The following is a 15,243-nucleotide window of genomic DNA, read 5'->3' on the forward strand; positions in this document are numbered from 1 at the left end:
TTGCTGAAGTCTAGGTAGACCACATCAACAGCCTTTCCTTCATCCACCAGATGGGTCACTAGATCATAGAAGGAGATCAGGTTGGTCAAACAGGACCTGCCCTTCATAAACCCATGCTGGCTAGGCCTGATCCCCCGGTCAAAATGCACAAAGCTGAACAGCACCGCTACACAGGCGATTTGTACACTTGCACAGCGTAGTTTAAAATTAACTGGATAAAGTTCTGGAGAAGAAAAACTCTTCTGGGCCAGGGTGGACAGGGTGGACAGGACAGGACAGGCCCTTCTCGAGGAGGGTACTGTTAAGAGAGGTAAAAGGGCAGTGATCAAGGCCAGGTCTGTGGCTTGTGTGGGACTGGAGGAGAGTCGGACCAGCAATGAAGGGACACCATGCTGGCGTCAGGCGATACGTTATCATGGGGAGCTCCAGAGCTGATCCCACACTTAAAAATAGATTGACATTTATCCAGGAGGTGAGTTTGTTATTCTATAACTACAGCACTTTCTATTATGTTTGATAAGGGAAAGAAGATTGGGTCTTGGTCAGAAATATAAAAATTCGTCTCCTAGCAGGGGATAATAGCAGGAGAACAGGGGCAGAAAACAACTGCAGATTGAAAGGAGTTCAGTCCTCAGTGAGAAGCAGCCCTCTGCCTTACTGCCGCCCCTCGGTGCCTCCCTGCAGCCATCCAGCTCCAGGCAAAGCCCTGCTCCTCTCTCCCACACAATTCTCTGTCTGAGGGTCACTGGGCGATTTGGAGGTGATCTGAGTTCCCTGATGTCACACAGAAAGCCACCAGAGCAAGGAGAACAGGACCAGGTGCCACCCTGATGGGGTGGAAGAGTTGGGGTGGAACTCGGCATGAGTGTATGCAACACATCCCCGGGTGGAAACAAAGGATATTTGCACTGCCTGGCTTCTGACTTTCCATGTTAGGTGGTGCAAAAACCTTAACTTTTTGCAAAAACACAGAACTCTTTTGTTTCAGGGTGTAACAGTTGATCTAAAATGGGAGTTCCTGTTTTCTAATTCACAAAGCTTAAAAGATCGCTCATTTTATATTAAAATGATAGCCTTTGCAAGAGACCTTCAATCTAATTAAAGCCAGGAGATTAGCATCCCTTAGAATATTTGCAAAGCGTGCAATGTGAAGTTAATGAAATGTGTACACTTTTATAAAGCATTAATTTTTAATGAAATAATTTGGGACATGTACTTTGCTCCTCTGCCTTACCTGCATGGTCCGAAACAGAAAATGTTTACAAAATAACACAGAGCTGGGAGGAGAAGAAAACAGAGGACAGAAGAAATGGGGGCTTCTTCACACCTGCCCCAAGTCTGTCCTCACCTTTTATATTAGATCTGAGTACATTCAGTGTTGCTGATTACTGTTAACGATTATTATTAATGAATGAGAATATAACTTCAGAGTGGAGTTCATATTGAAGTTTCAGGTTATGTGTGCATGTGTATGTAACACACAGCATAATATACATACCACATAATATACATAGTAAACATCTAAATTATATATGTATGTATATAAGCCACTCCAATAGAATAGTTAATATATAAGCACACATTATATATACATTACACAGCACATATGTAATAAATATATAATATGTAACTAAATCATGTATTTATGTAAACCACTCATATGTAATAGATAACATGTAACATACAGTGTGCACTATGTAATATATATAATAAGTATCTAAATTAAAGATAGATAGCTTTCTATGTCTGAATGATATATTTATGTATAAACAGTCAGTGCTAAGGGAGCTAAATAACACAAACAAGGCAGAAGAGGAGCCGGTGTCGCAAGGGAAAGTCTCCCTCCATGTGGGAAATGGGCTGAGCTCGGGGGGGAGGGAACAGGCAGGTTCAGAAGAGGTCACTGAAGGAAATCCTGAACAATTGAGCCACCTTCCAGGCTGGGCTCCTCTAATGATGGCCCCACTCCTCTGTTATCAACGGAGAAGGGAGAAAAGAGGCAGCAGGCTGTGGTACAGCGAGCCCTGTTCAGACGCGCCTGCTGTCCCCGGTGCCACGGAGCACATCCAGCTGGGGCCAGCACAGCCCCAGGGCTGCTGTGGGAGCACCCAGCCCTTTTCCTTTCACTCCTGCATGCTCTTATTGCACCCTTTGCGTTGCTGCCTTTTGAATTTTACCACCAGGCAGAGCTGGCTGCTGCGTGCCAAACTGCAGCGTGTGATAGCACCAGCCCTACTTCACATTGTGCTTACCGGGTCTTTCTGTAACCTAAACGTTAGAATATCCTAATCTTGCTCTACATTTTAAAGCTGAAAGATAAACCTGTTGTTTAATGAAATCCACAACACTACGGGAATAGTAACCATTGTGTTCTTTCATTTCAAAGGGCGGCTGAAATCTAACATCTGGTGTAACTGTACAAACCTGACCTTAGGTCACGGTAAGTATTGTATTGTTGATGATGGATACGCTTTTTTCATTACAATGCTGTCTCCATTCTGTCAGTGTCCATGCTGTGAATCCTCAGTTATAGCCTGGGCTATTGATAAATACTGATTTTTAACATACAGTTCTTTTTTATACCCTTTTAGGCATTGTAAAAAAATTTTTTTTAAATCTCTCTTCTAGTTTGTTGTCAACAATATGCTATTATATGAGAAAACTCTTCTGCATGATAGCTGCAATGCAGAATGATCAAGGATTATCTGTCTGAAGATGTAGCTGTGATCCTAAAAGAAGGGTGTCACAGAGAGGTGATTGACTCTGGTTAATGCCTTCCCCTGCACTTTCCTCCTTGGATGCTCATTTCTTAGAGCTCTTGTAGGGACACAGTCTAAGTTTTAAATTGTAATGCAGATGTGAGTGCCTATGAATGTGTCTTTGCCCCAGTGTGGAATATTAATTCCCATTTCCAAGGGGCCTGCAGCAGCTTGCATCTCCTACTTGTTTGCTTTGCTGAGCGTATCCATTCCTAGAAATTCCCATTTCATTGCCACAAGAACTTAGCAAGACTTTTAGCACCGTAGCTTCAGATTTTTTTCTCCCTAAAGCTATGAAATCCTAACTTTATTTTCTTATCTTTGGGGCCCCTGGCCCACAGGATCAGACACAAGTCCTGGGGACAGGGCTGACTGGGCTTGCTGGACTACCAATGGTGAAGGGAGATTTTCTCCTTCTCAATCCATGGTCACGATGGTCATGCAGGCATTGGGCTCTCTCTAGGTACTCATATGGCTTCATGATGTTACTACACCACAAACAGGTAAAGCAGAATGCATTTGGCTCACCATACTCCCTGCTTACCATATCTCTCCAGCCATCATTCCTAACCCAGCACCAACTGCCATGGGAAACATCTGGAAGCACAGCAGTCACACTTTTAAGAGACATCATCTACTCATTTCAGTGCTGCCAAAGCTAAACACATTTATAGATTTGTTCATTATTATTTTTAGAGTAGAATTCTGTTTGTTTAACAGCATCTGAAAAATGAAGTACCTGGGGCAACGTTGCTGCATGCAGCTGGTGCTGTCCTCTCCATGGGTCCAAGTCAGCTGCAAGCTGCCCAACACCCCTTTACTTTACCAGGGCACACACACCTGTGTGGGACTGCTCAACGACAGGCCTCTTCCTTGCTCCAGGTGCTCACATTTTGCAGTTAAGCAACATTATTTTTTTTCAACCAGTGACATCAAAGCACTTTGCAAACATTTCATTAAACCTCTCTGCTACTGGTAATGCTCCCTGCAGCCACGTAAGCAAACAGAGGAATGAAGCAGCACCAGCAATCTACAAATAAAGTCCCCTTAAAGGGGTTTTGGGCCAGAGGCATCCAAAGTCAGCCATGGAGACACCAGAGCAGAGCAGCCAGATCCCTCTCCCTGCAGCCATGGGTGAAGCAGCCTGGGGTGTTGCTGCTGAGCATGGCTTTGCATCATGCTGCCAGCTGAAATGTGTTGGCAGGACAGATAGCAAAGCCCTTGTGTTCTTGCCACCCATTCTGCACTTTCTGTGACCTCTTCCTTTCATCAGTAAAAGTAAATTGAATGCAGTACCTTTAAAGACTGTCTGGATCCAAAACATTCATAGCCACACTGTAACCATGAGTGAAAAGTTAAGAGAGAGTATGGTTTGTACCTAAGGGCTCTTTTGCTTTTTATGTGTTTACATATACCAGCCAATGGTCAGCAAATAAGCACCACAGCTTGTAATGAAATGGTCAAACCATCTGTTTTAATCTGCAATTTAATTTCACTGTGAAGTATTAAAGTTGTTCTGACGGTTGGGTTGGCACGGCTGCTTCATATGAAAAGTGTTGAGTATCCCAGTTATTCTGCACCAAGCACGTGCAGTGGATATTATGTGCTGTATTGTTATTTTCTTCCTTTAAAAACATTACAAAGGGCTGCTTAATGCAGCACGACGGAGTTTTGGGTCCCTCTTTTTGGTTAGCCACAGGTAGCAGCTGCTGTGGGTTAACACTGCATCTCTTTCTGTGAACAGCAAGCATTTTTCTAGGAAGTGCTAAAAATAAAAGAAATTTGAAGAAATTGAATACCCAACCCGGCACAGAGGGACTGAGGAAGGGGCGATGCTCAGTGCCACACAGGGACAGTGCCCTGAGGACGACAGAAGAGCAGTTTTACTCCTGAAAGGCACTGTGTGAACAAAACACAAGATCCACAGACCAAGGGTTGTGTTGGAATCAGGCCGTGTACAGGACAAGGGGCTTAGAAAGAAAGAATACCCTCACAAACAGCAGTCTGTTGGTGACCCATCTCCCCCAGTGAGCAACATCTCAGAGGATGGCCCTGCTCCTGCCTTGCTGGGATAGATGGGCAGCAGTTACAGGGCACTTGAGTTGGTACCACTGGTGTCCCCAAGGTACAGACCCTTCATCCACACACTGTGACATGTCTGTAGATAGGGCCATGCACTTTTCTCCCACTACAGCTCCCCAGCTCAGAGGCAAGAAGCACTGCATCCCCATGAACCCAGTACTTGGGCTAATCTAAAGCCAGGCTGGGAGTCATGGCTAATTAACTCAGCGCTGGGGCATCCTGACATGACTGCATGGCTTCTGGGACCCATGCTTGTATTTCTGCCCACAGCCTGCTGCTCTGTGCTATATATCTGCCTGCTCAGACCCTGCTCGGGGCTCCCAGCAGAGGATGGGTAGAGCAGGCACTATGGACTTGGCAGCCACTATGCCCAGGGCCACGCTTTGTCTGGTGTTATTTGGAGTAGTTGGTGCTACTTGGAATGCATTTTCCTGAACATAAGCTGGAAATTACTGATTTTTACCTTACACAGCTAGTATAAAAGCACTAATGTCCTAATGAAGAGCCTCACTTAGCTAAATGCTTCATACAGCTGAGTAAAACAAAGAATTTTACTAGAGCTTAACCCAGTCGTTAATAAGCTTTTTAACCCTGACCTTTCAAATCAATGATCTACCACTGGTTTTACCTTTCAAGAAGGAATTCCATTTTCAAGTGATAAAACATATTTTGCACTCCTTACAATCTAATGATTATTCTCAGCGTTACTGGATATATGAGGCCATCAAACCATTAGAAGGTATAAAATGTATTAATGTACAGCATTCACAGCTACATTTGCTTTAGAGTCAATAAAGGGAAACAATTTATAAAGGGCATTTATGCTCATTACAGAATATCGATAGATTGTTTCTCCCATCATTCCTGAAGTACGAAGAGCTCCATTTTGTGACAGATAGCAGGGGATTTGCATAAGCTCTTTGCTTACTCCAAGGGGTTCTCTAGCATGGAGGGCTCATGGCCAGGCTTAGGGCTCAGTTGTGCATGGGTTGGGATGTGCTGGTACTCACAATTCTTCCTTCTCCATTTGAGTGGCTCACAGCGGCCGCTTGAAGGCTCAATAGACATCTACAGTGATTTCTGCAGTAGGCATTAATTAGCACAATGTTGTGGGCAAACTGGGCTGAGGTTAGGAAAGAACAAGGGGAGTTATTTGTGGGGAAGGTCAGGGATGAAGCACATGACTGTTGAAGGGCTCTGCAGAGCAGCAGGGCAAGGGAGGCTGCTCCACCTGCATGGGGGGAAACAGAGAGGAGTTACAGGTCATGCAGAGGAAATACAGGAGCAGCAGTGCTATAGCTGGAGGTGGAAGCTTCTCAGTCTGTCCAAGGGAACGGCTCAATTAACTGCAGAAATAAAATCTGTGAAGAGACAAATGATGAAGGCACCGGGCTGAGTCTCAGTAGACCTGGATTCAGTTTGTGGCTGTTTTCAGGTTTCTGTCTGACTTTTGGCAAGCCTCATCAGCTCTCCGTGCCTTGGTTTCCCACCTGTTAAAGAGGAATAGCCATATTTCCCTTTTCTTCTGCCTATTCCAACAGCAAAGTCTCCTGGCAGGTGCTGCATCACTCACAGCACATGCAGAGTGGTGGGTTCTGATCTCTGCACTGATGCAGGGGCAAAGAGAGCCGTGCCATGGCAGCCCCTGGTAGCCAGGGAGCTGGGAGCTTTGTCTAACTCATTGAAGAGGTTCCTTAATATCAGTTCTCCAAGGCCAAAAGAAGAAAAATAATCAATCAGTAAATGACAGAAGGAAAGCGATGCCCGTCTCAGTGAAGATTTGTAGGAAATTATCGTCCAAAGTAGAAATATCACAGGTTGAGAAAGTGGAGAAAACATTAACTGCAGCACTGTCCGGGCTGCACAGCATTGGTCTGACAACAAAATGCATTGAATGGAATGTCAATTGCAGGGACTTTCTGGTCACAAGCAGTCCTAATTAGAAATGCAAATGCCAGTGAAAGAGAGCGTGGCTGTTGACCGTGGACTTTAAGGGAAGTTGGTGTTAGTGCTAGTAAATTAATCTTTAAATTACGGGCACTCTTTTCTAAACAAAGTGCCTTGCACATGCAGATGGTGAGCCATCACTGATCCATTAAAACCTCTGGAACCAAAACACTGTAGTTTGCGTGCTCTCACAAAATACAAATATCAAGACTAAGAATGCTCAAGGTTTGGGTTTTGTGCGGGATGGCTCCTGCACTGCTCCTCATCCTGGGGCTGTGCCCTTGCACTGAGCGAGAGCGCAGGATGCTGCAGAGCCCCTGCTCGGGCCAACACCTCCGTTCCCCGCTGGCTGCATTATTAAAACAACATCTCCACTTCCAAGTAAGTAAATAAATCTTGCTGGCAAGTTTGTCTTGTGACAGCCAACATCTCGTCTCCCCGAGAACTGGGCTGGTGTCCTGCAAAGCCGCTCTAAAGGCTGAGAGCAACAGCCAAGAGAGACACCAAATCCATCTTCTGAGGTAGCAGACACAATGGAGTAAGATAATACATTCTAGAAATCCTGTTCTTAAAGTTATGAGAAAAAAATCATTTAATTTCCTAAAGTTACAACAGCCTGCTGTCATTTTCTCAGCCAGCGTTCTTTTAGCCTTTGAGAAAGCACAGTGCCCCAAGAGCCCTGCTGCCCTGAGGAGGCAGCGCTGCAGACCCACCCCGAAAGGCCCAAACACCTGGTTTCAGGCACAACAGGAAAATCCGAATATACCTTACCATAAATATGCATGTGTGACATGAGAGCCCGCCGCCTCCTTGGAGAGATGCCATAATTGACAGAACAAAAAAAGTACAACAAAACTTCACATCAGTGGTGGATCAGAAGCACAGAAGTAACCAAAAGGCTAGGAAATTACAGGTTTGCTGACATCCTGCTCAACCTTACCCATTCTTCATTGAAAAGAGATAATAAGTAACTATAGGAGAGCTGTCTTAAGGCTCCATTCATTCCTTTTGCTAGCCCAGCTGAGAGGTGGTATAACATAACGTGCACTGGCATCTGGTATGTCATTTAATTACACCTTCAGCTTGCTGGGGAAATGTTTGAAGTGTCAAGGTAAGCAAACGATAAAAATATATTTCCCTGCTACAGGAGAGCTCCTGCAATGCGAGCAGAGAGGGCCAGGCCTGCTCCAGCCATCACCCCGGCTCTGTGTGAGGAGCTGGTGCAGAGGAGCGTTGTTCCTGAGCCACAATTACCCCTGGGTAAGGCACCATGTGCTGCAGGCAGCCATGTGCCAATTTCCCAATGGACACTCGGGAATTCTTCCTCTGCCAACCACTGGTGTAAGAAGAAATCAGCAACACTGGCTCAGGTTAAGCTCAGCTTCGTTTCCTCAGCACTGAATGCACCCCCATTCCATTGACAAAAAAGGGAAAGTATACCAAAGGCAGTGAAATGCCAAGAACCAGCCCCTCGGATGGACCCAAGGCCACCCTTGCCACTTTGGCCCCAAGACCCAACCAAGCAGAAAGCAGTCATGCTGGACTCATTACCAGTAATCACAGTAAAAGGAATAAATCTCAGCTTTCTCACCGAGCTTGGGGGGTTGGGAAGAAAGGAGAAGAAAGTTCAGCACAGATATTAGTCACCTTGTTTTGTTCTTGCTAATGGAAATTTCTCAGAAACCAAAATAAAGGGTGTGGTGTAAGAACCTAAAAAGAATAAAATTAGCTAAAACCCACATCCTAACTTTTAAAGCCAGTGCACGAGTGCAGGTGTCTGCAGCTGAGCATGGTGTTTCTGTTTCAGCCCATCCGAGTATGAGTCATTTCCATCAAAAGAGGAGGATGCCTTGATCTGTGTGCGAGCAGCAGCTGTTGGAGCAAACACAAACATGCATGCCAAGGATTGTAAGGATGGAGTTTATCTACTATGTAAACAACCACCTGCTTCAAATGAAAAATTACTCCCTCACCACCTGAATAAGATAAGCATGTGATGGGGGGAAACGAAGAGACAGATTTATTATTAATTTGCTGGAACTTTCAAACCAAACATCTCTTTTGCGGTGGAACAGTAGGATGCACCAGGAAGCAGTGCTCCTTGCCCCAGACCTGCTCAGCAGCATTTCTTTTGCCTAAGTGATTTTCCTTTTTTTTTTTTCTCCTAAGTCTGCTGGAGATGAAAACACCAACCCAAAGAAGATAATTAAAAGCTAAATGAAACCACGTACAGCTGTGCTACTACATAGCTAATGAACATGCAAATATATACATATGACAAGGACATAATGCAGACTGGCTGCCTTGAGTGCTGAGTGCAGATTTCCAAGAGCTGGAAATGCTATTGATTATAGCTGAGCTAAACTTCCTGACTCCAGACATCAAAGATCAGCCTCAATGTAATCATCACACAGCATATGGGAGCGTGGCTGTGAGGTGCTGATGAGTGATGGCTTGGGGACCTGAATGTTTGCACACAGGGTGGAAGACATCCCATTGGCCACCCAGCACTGAGCACCATACAGCCCAGTCTTACTGCCTGTTGAGACTCCAAAACTGTGGGTTTGAGCTGGGATACTCACTTTTGCCTTCCCACATCACTTGACAAGGTGCTGGTACATGGCAGGCATGTTCTTGGGAGGACCGTGCAGTAGGTAACACGTATAAGGCAATGCTTCTGGGCTCTTGTGAAGCAGTAGGCATGAGCACCTGGACAGGTTCTCCTTGGATGACTTTCTCCCACACTGGCGTGAAAGAAGATCAAATCAGATTTCTCTTATTAGTCAAAAACTGACAACCAATTTATCAGCATCCATTGATTCCTCTGAGCTCACAACCCTGAATACAGGATGCCATTCCCAAAGCAGTTCCCAAGGAGCTCCTTGCACATCAGGGCCCCAGCAGAGAAGAACATCAGAGCCTACCCAGAGATGAGATAAGATATGCACAGAGCAGAGGGGACCTGGTCTTCCCCACCTTCACCTTGCGCCCCATTCCCCAGCCACACCACGATGGCGATGTTACAGAAACAGACTTGTTCTCTTCCACGATGGCCACAGAAGCAGCACAGAGCCTGAGGGACTTTCCAGGAGCATCACAGAGGGATGGAGCACAGCCCTGGGGGGAGAAGATGGCAGAGGCTGCATGACAGAAACCAAACTTGTGCCGAACACAATGCTTAGTGCATAAAAATTAATCAAGTACTACAATGACTTGCTTTATTCATAATACTTAATGGTCATGTAATAGGAGTTTTTATTCTGCAGTTAAAGTTCATAAGTGCGGGTTTTACATGTAGAAAGGTATTATGCTGATAGTTTAATTACACACCTTTCTGCACACCAAAGGAAATGGGTTATGCGGGTTTTGTAATTAAAGAAGGACTTCTGAGGGGAAATGAACTTTGCAGTTAGCAGTGTAGTATTTGATTTTTATCAGGTGTTTTTGTTTTGAGTTTGCCAGCACTCGTTGTGTGGTAAACAGGTGAGAACACCCCAAATGGCACAAGGTGCAAGGGAGAAGCTGTGAGCATGCAGCAGAGTAGCAGTATTTAAGAATAGCATGGGTGAGCATGAGGCACCAGCATCGTGTGTTGGAAGGTGCTCCAGAGTTCTGTCTGTGCAATTCTATACAGTGCAAGTCTGTCCAGCATGTCTAGGAAACAGGAAAAAAAATATATATAAACGGAGCACTTAATTAAAACTAAACCCTGGTACTCGCCAAAATAATTAAAAGCTCTACTTCTTATTTTTCGTATTTTTGTTTTCAATAGATATCATGGGCACTGAACACAGTTTTCCCTTCCTGCATCCTACAAAGGTAACAAAGCCAAAAATATGATGGATAAGAGTGCATGTTTGCTATTGGAGTACTCGGGGCCTACTCACAGCATTTAAGGTAAAGATGGGTACGAGCCATTGACAACTTAGGGCAGCTCTTATCTCCCATTAATTAATGATGCACCTCCTATGGGGTGTCAAGGAAAGCAGTAGTACCAGGGCTCCTATAGCATAACTTCACTTCCATATCAAAAAGCATACAGAAAGCATATTTGGGTGTATATACACATATATTTACAAACTGCCAGGAGAAATCCATTTTCACGCACAGTAAATGAGCCATAGGTTCCCATACTGGACCCAATCAGCTCTGTGTTGAGGTCTGTGGTACAAACAGCTCTTACCATGCTCAGCACAAATTAAAAAGAACTAAGGAGAATGGTCCAAAAAGAGAATTTGAAATCGACTTTACAAAAATAAATAGAAAAGGACAGGGCCTGAATTACTGTGAGAACGCCCTTTCCTTTCTGGCAAGGTGAATGTTATTGTTTGCCTGTGAAGATGGAGCCCAGGTTGAGGATGCCCATAGCCATGCTCCTTTTGCAGTGCCTCATCAGTCGCTCGTAGCCAACAGTAACGTCTGAAAGTGCACATCTCCCACACAGAGCCACTGCAATACTCTCAACATCCATTTAATTGGAGTGGACGCTTGGTAATTACAACAGGAACAGTTGTGTAAAGGGAATATCCAAATATAACTGGACATTTTTCTTTGCATTTCCTTGGCCAACTGCATAAAATTAATGACAATGAGAGAGAACCGTAACTGTTCTTCTCTTATTAAATTCATACACTTTGGCTCTACTCGTGGTTGTTAACATACTGTTGAAAGAGCTACGACTTCAGCTTTCAACCCTCCTCCTGCAGTCCTCACTGCACTGTTGTGGCTCATAGAAATGTTACTTATAAAACAACAACAACAAATGTCAACCGAATGCAGAGAGGTATAAATGTGATTGCTCGGTGTCAAGTTGAGGTCTTCAGTGTATAGGACAAGAGCAAATGGCCTTAAACTGTTCCAGGGGAGGATTGGGTTGGATATTAGGAAGAATTTCTTCTCTGAAAGAGCAGTCAGGCACTGGAATGGGAGGTCGAGGAGCCACTGTCCCTGGAGGTGATAAGGCAAGGATAGCTGTGCTAAGGGACATGGTTAGTGGGCAATATTGGTAGCAGGGGGGCGGTAGGACTGGATGATCTTAGAGCTCTTTTCCAGCCTTCATGGTTCTATGATTCTATATCAACTGGCAAGTGGGGATCACGATGCTTTGAGGCTAAGCTGAAGTACCGTGTAGGCAACAGGCAGAAGTGGTGCAAATACACACATATATACAAAATATATATAGTTTACATTATTCGTTTTGGGTGTACAAGGACGGCACATCCTTTGCAATCAGTAACACAGGAGATTCCCTCAGCCCCAGGCTCACTGCTCAGGCCCCCTGGTACAAATCCAGGGAGCGCTGTGCAGTTACAGAGATGCTCTCTGCAATGCACATTCCTGCGATCTGCTGAGCCCTCCACCCTTGCAGAAAATGATACTGCTCCAATTTTATTTTTTATTTTTTTTTAAGTCTAACAAGGGTAATTATAATAGGATTAACAGATATTTTTTTTTCCCTCCACAAAGCACAACTGTCTCATATCAGAGAGAGTATTATGGCAGACTTATGACTAGACGAGTTTTTACTGTATATGGAAATGTATTAAAATGAATGTATGGCTCAAACACACACGTCGCTCGCTGTATTGTTTTGTAGCAGCTACTTCTCCCACAAAGGGCGACCACATGTGAAGAGCGAGATTCCCAGTAAGTATCTGGTAAACATTTGGAAACGAGAGACAAATAGCGCAGTGCAATTGCACCATCGTACTTCAAATACCCACTTGAAAAAAAGAGAAAGAATCCATTCTGCAACGCGCCAAGCCTGGCTCCCAAAACCGGGAGGAATCGCAACGCCGGTAAACTTGCAGAAATATTTTTACAATTTTATTAGAGGTTTTAATTCAGTGCTTTATCTACCTCTGTTAGTCTGCAAAATAGCTTTAAATATTCAAGTGGTAATTAATGAATCTTTTATGTTGCAAATCAAACATTTTCATCTGTGCTGTGGTACAGTGGCAGCGAGAAGGAGGGATTTGGAGCGTAATTGTTTCTCCTGTTCCCCTCGCAGTGCTGAATGCCTTTTTACCCTTTATTATATCATCGGCTTTTGCTTCAGTTCATCAGCGCGTTGCCACATCTTATCGGTCGATATTTGCTGTCTGGTTTGTTTTTTTTTTTCCCTCGGTTCAAGATTTCTTACTGTGCCTTTGCCAGAGACATTCCTAAGGAGATGGAAACTCTCTGAATGTGGAATTTTCGCATGAGTGCAAAATAATAAAAAGCATGTGTGTATTAAAAAGGGATCAACTTAATGGGAAATGAGCATTGGGTTACATTAATATTCTATTACAGTAAAAATCATATTTAATAAATTTTCTCCAGATTTTTCAGAATCTTACTGTATTTTTCTAAGTTCTATGCCAATCCAAAGAAACAGTGTGTATGATACATTTGATTTATGTTAAGTAAATAACCTGCACAGCCCGTTTTGGGGTTTAAAAAAAAAATTAAGTGTAGAAACACACACCAGACTGCAGTGTGTGCTTAGTTTCCATGTGCTGGGAGAAATAGTGTTGGTCTTGTGCAGCAGAAAGACTTTATAAACAGTATTCTATTTTATTGATGCTATATGTGGAGTTTTATGTTATGTGGCAAGAGCACGAGAATGAAAACATTGTAATTTATCCTAAACCGTAAAATTATACTGGTACTAAAGTAATTACTTCACATATTAAAACACGGTTTCCTTTACTTTCCTTTGTCATCGCGTAAAATTAGGAGCTGGGCGCTGCAGTGGAGCTTTTCTCGCCTTCCCCATCTTGCACAAAGCATTGACACATCTGTGATGGCACACTATATCACCCGACCCTTGTTGTTCTGTGACCCTAATTAATATTATACTGGGTGACATTTATGTATCAGAGCAATAAGCTAAACAGGAAACAATTTATGTCACCTAAAGCTTTTTAACAAATCGATGCAACTATTTGTAATTGCTTGTTTCACAAGATTAAAAGTACTCAGCCTTGATCTTCGCCCACGGTTTTGTGGCCAACATGACCTGTGCTTCCGTTGTAAAATAGGAGTGTTGGTGATCAGCACCTATTTCCATCAAGTAATCCATATTGCTAATATTTCTGGAATTTTAATGTAGTTACAATTTATAGCCGATCAAATGTGGTTACCTAAATTGCTGTTGCTAGTAGACAGTTTAACTGTCTTTATTAATTACAGTATAATTTAATGTTTGAGTACAGGCACTTGTGTTGGTCATTTTTACAGCCAAAGCAGTTATGTGCCTTATGACGAACCATTTTAGCATTTTCAATGGAAATTTGCTAATATGATGAGTGATAAAAATGTCAAACTCTGGTAAATAATGGTTATTGCTTTGGCTGGAATTAATCCTTGAAAGGATGGTTACCTTCAAATTACCATTATTGCTTGAAGAAAAAAAAAACAACAATATTTTTTAGGCTTCTGAGATGCATCAAAAATGGCTGCTGAGGGCTTCCAAACAAATGAAGATGCAGCTCCAGCCACATGGGTGGTGTTTCCATTTCTCTTTTTCCAGATAGAGGAATTCCCTGTTGAGTAAGATTGGAGGTAGGGCTGTTTTGGGTTAAACACTCCGCGCAATGCTGTTGACTGTTTCCAGCCCACGTGCTTTGCAGCTGCCTAATGGAGCCGATAAAATGGGGCAGGGAGAGGGCCTCTACCAGGTGTAATGGCAGATGGGGACAAAGAGTTACAGGGTGAGCAGGGACACGTGTATGGCACGAAGGGGACATCACCAGTCACAGTGGCAGTATTGGCCATGCAGCACCCGGCAGTTGTCACCACCACCATCATGGCAGTTGGGTGAAGGGCAGAGCTCACCTCCTCTGCAAGGAATTTGAGCAACGACCCGACTAACTCGCTATTAAACCAACGTTTAACATCATCACTGGGGCCGCAGCCTGTTTACTAGGTTAAAAGGGCTAATTAGAGTTTGTTGTGCTGCAGGGCGCGTCTCTGTGGGAGTGAACAGCACCAACAGTTGGTTGTTCCTTCCATCAGGCCACTGCTGTGAAACCTGCCGTCCTTTGCCATCACAGCCCAGGTCAGAGGGCGTTACACAGCTCATCAGCAGCTGTATGCACAAAGCACAGCGAGCACCATGCTGTGCTGGGCCTCCAGCTCCCGTGCTAGGCCATGGCTGTCTTCAGGCTGGATCCCCTCCTGGTCTGTGCAAAGCCAGGGTGACCCCTATGGGGACAAGCATCCTCATCCAAGGGGCTGAGATCCCCCCAGGCCATGTTCCTCTACCTGGAGCTGACCCCACCACCCGTGCTTTGGAGACACAGAGCACTCCTTCCAAAATAAACACTCTTCTGCCAGTGACGTAGGAATGTTTTCTCAACTACAAAAGCAAGACCTCTCCCATGTACTAAAACTTCACTAGTGATAAAAGAGCGATACGTGACCTAACTCAAATCCTATCCTTTGCATTTTTCATTAGCAAAATCCACCC

This window comes from Lagopus muta, chromosome 11, assembly GCF_023343835.1.
Source record: "Lagopus muta isolate bLagMut1 chromosome 11, bLagMut1 primary, whole genome shotgun sequence".
Taxonomy (NCBI): domain Eukaryota; kingdom Metazoa; phylum Chordata; class Aves; order Galliformes; family Phasianidae; genus Lagopus; species Lagopus muta.